The sequence below is a fragment of the Alligator sinensis genome, unplaced genomic scaffold (genome assembly GCF_000455745.1).
Source record: "Alligator sinensis unplaced genomic scaffold, ASM45574v1 scaffold432_1, whole genome shotgun sequence".
Taxonomy (NCBI): domain Eukaryota; kingdom Metazoa; phylum Chordata; order Crocodylia; family Alligatoridae; genus Alligator; species Alligator sinensis.
In genome coordinates, this window is record NW_005841998.1 from 500,715 (window position 1) to 504,190 (window position 3,476).

Below are 3,476 nucleotides of genomic sequence, written 5' to 3' on the forward strand. Positions count from 1 at the left end.
AGAGTCCAGGGGGAAAAAACTAACATGGTTAGAGGCCTGGGAAACATGACTTACAAAGGAAGGCTGGAAGAACTGGCTGAAAGAACTAGAGGAGAGAAGCTTTGTGTGAGGAGGAGGGGTTTGTTAACAACTTTTGAATACCTACCTCCCTCACCATTGAAGGCCTTCCAGTTGTCCATGCCCTTGGCCATTTTCTGTACTTCCTATTCACTCCTGCCTTTTGTCGAGCCAAATCCTACAAGTATTTACCCTGTAAGTACCTTACACATGCTAGTTTTGATCCTGAAAACAAGCACACGCAAACCCACATCGTGCCCGCTGTTCCAATATAGCCAGTGGGACTACCCCATGGGCTGATCTGGAATTTTGAAAAGGGGATGGGTGCAGATGGTGAGGTGAATCAACACAGTTTTCTCCAATTAAAAAGAAACTAGAAGTTTTCCTAATACATTAGGGGCCTAGGGCTAAACCATTTCATTTAAAATGGAAGCAAAAAAACAAATATAACATCATTGAAATGAGTCAAAAACAATCTGCAGGGCTGTAAAATAGCAGCTTCATTCCCCAGGAGCAGCTAACAGACAGCAGACTTGCAGAAGAAAGGAGAGCTTGACTGGTAGAACATCAAGACCATTAGAAAGAAGAGAGGGCCATGAACACTTCAGGCACTTAAGAGGGGAAATGATAGCAGTCTCCGAATCCTTGAAGGGCAGCCATAAAGAAGAGAGAAAGCACCTTTTCTCTCACTGCAGAGAGGAGGACATGAACTAATGGCTTGAAGTGTCAGCAAAGCAAGTTTAGATTGGATATGTGGAAAAATTTCTTCACTGTTAGAATAGCAACACAGTGGAACAGACTGCCTAAAAAAGTTGTGGACTCTCCATCACTGGAGATGTTCAAAAAAGAGGTTGGACAGCCACTGGTCAGGGATGATCTACATATAGCTAGACCTATGTTCTACCATAGGCATTTTCCATGCTTCTGGGCTTGGAGGGTTGCCCCTGTGCACCTCCCCTTCTGCTATTTATGTCAGGGTGTTTTTAAGCCTTCCCAGAAGCATTGTGTGTTGGCTATGGCCAAGGCTGGGGCCTTTGATTGGGGTGTGCCAATGCTCCTGCTGAGAGCAAAGCCAGAGGTTCCGGGCTAGAGGGTCTTGCCCCTATGCTCAGAGTCAGACCATTCACCATATTTGCAATCAGGAAAGAATTTTTCCCTGTAGTCAGATTGGGACTGTGGGGGGGTTGCCTTCCTCTGTAGCAGGCGGTGTGGCCCTCTACCCTGGAATTACATTGAATCAACATTTTATATAATCAAGACATTGGCTGCCGCAGTTTTCCTGCTTTACCTGTGGCAAGTTTGGGTGTTACCTCTTGTTGTGTCAGGGTTGCGAGCATCTTGTGTAGAGTTTAGATATTGGAGCATTCAGGATGATTTGGATAGGGATGACCCTACCTCAGGCAGGGGGGTTGCCATAGATCAGCGTTTCTCAACCTGAGGGTCACAATCCAAAGTGGGTCACAGGAAAATTTGAAAGGGTCACAAAGAAACTTTAAAACTGAATCAGTAAACTTTAAAAATGAATTCTCTTTTACAGGAAAAATGTGGAAAACTGCGGCTTTTCCCTTGCAGGCTGGCAGAGTCCCAGCCTGTGAGGGGCTGCTTGGGGACCCCCATGCCCCACACACACACCCTCTGCCCAAGGCCGGTCCAACCATTAGGCAAACTAGGTGGTCGCCTAAGGTGCCAAAATTTGGGGGACGCCAAAATTATATGCAGAACAAAATAACAGGAACATCTTTCTAAATAACAGCCCTGGCCGTCTGATATAATTGTGTTAGGTATAATAACAGGTGTGAAACAATCAATAATCAAGATATATCTTATATCAATAATAAGCAATCAAAACATAATAAACAATTATACAATAATAATACAATAATAAACCATCAATAAATAATAAACAATAAACAATGGTAATGAACAATAAAACAATAAATAATAAACAATCAATAATAACAATCAAGACCCTGCTCCTGCCTTTGTTTCCAAGTAATTTGCATCATCACAGATCCTCACAGAAGGTGAGAGGCTCCATACCAGCTATGAACTGACTGCCCAGAGGCGTTTTCTATCCTCTGTGAAATCCTATAAAATATGAACTTTCATTTCTACCCAGGAGAACTTTTATAATCTTTTCTCCAATGCCTGATGAAGGGTATTTGTGCCCAAAAGCTTGCAATTAAAGACTTTTTTTTTTTTTTGCAATAATCTTGTTGGTCTAATAAAAGATATCATCTCTACTACGAGTCCTGATTGCCTCCAAACAATCAATAAGAAATTTTTGTTTTTATTGTTTTATTGTTCATTCTGAATACCAAATAAGTACATGTAAATGTTAATTCTAGACTTCTTATTTTCCTCTATATTGGAAGTGGTGGGGGCGTCAAGGTACACAGTTTGCCTAGGGTACCAATTACCCTTGGACCAGCCCTGCCCCTGCCCCATACAGGACAGAGCTGACCCAAGCAGGGTGCGGGGCTGGGGCAAATCAGCCCACGTGAGGCCCCGCCCCAATCCCGTATGTCCCGGATCCAAAAAAGGCTGCCATGGCCAGCAACAGCAGCAGTGGCAGCAGCGGCAGGGTGGGGAGACGGGTAGTGAGCGGCTGGATGTGGCCGCTCCGCCCGGCTCCGCAAGGCCCCCCAAAGCGTGGGGCTCAGGGCGGTTGCCCTGATTCAGCCCCCCTCAAGGGACTGGAGCAGCAGGTTGGATGTAAGGGGTACTGGGCCAAGACTTCTTATCAGGGCCGGCCCACCCTATCCTGCAGAACCTGTGGCTGTGGGGGCCTCGCAGCCAAGGGGCCCCCTGCAGCCCTGAACATTAGCAATCAGTGCTATGGCAAGGGGTGGGGTAGGCAGCTGCCACCACCATGTGCTGCCCTCCCCAGATTTTGCTCCCAAACCCTCTTCACCCCAGCCCTTCTCTTGAATGTTTCTCCACCCTGTTCCTTTGCCATTACCAACATGGACTGGACAAGCACCTGGCTGGGGTCGTTTGACTGCAGTGCTCTTTCCTGCCCGGGGCAGGGGGTCAGACTCGATGACCTACTGAGGTCCCTTCCGACCCTACATTTATGAATCTATGCTCCCCATCGCTGTTGACAAATGGGTCCTGGTGAAAAAAACAAAGGTTGAGACCCACTGGCCTAGATGACCTCTGTGACTAACACCTGCACAAGGAGGAGTTTAGAAAGAAGCAGGTGGGTCACCACAAGCCACGAAGCCAAGCCCTACCTGGCTAGCCACGCTGCTCCCCTGCCAGGCAGGCACTTGCGCGCTGGCACCGGCACCGGCGCGGGGCTGTGCTGTGCTGCCCGCAGGTAAGCCGCCCCCTGCCCTGCTCTGCCCGGGGGTTGCGGGGCGCTTCCCGCTCGCCTGCTGGGCGGATGCCCCGTGCCCGCGCTGCCGGGCGCCGGG

The 3,476-nt window shown here is 48.2% G+C and overlaps 1 protein-coding gene across 2 annotated transcripts in view; it reads left to right on the forward strand.

Moving 5' to 3' along the window:
- The first annotated feature begins 3,339 nt into the window (after positions 1 to 3,339).
- EFEMP1 (EGF containing fibulin extracellular matrix protein 1) overlaps positions 3,340 to 3,476 on the forward strand; it is a 114,419-nt gene continuing 114,282 nt past the window's right edge. The window contains exon 1 of one of the 2 annotated variants that reach the window (XM_006021566.1): positions 3,340 to 3,379. The gene's annotated coding sequence lies outside the window, so the exon portion shown is untranslated. The remainder of the gene's footprint in view (positions 3,380 to 3,476) is intronic. The other variant, XM_025201595.1, reaches the window with a different exon arrangement.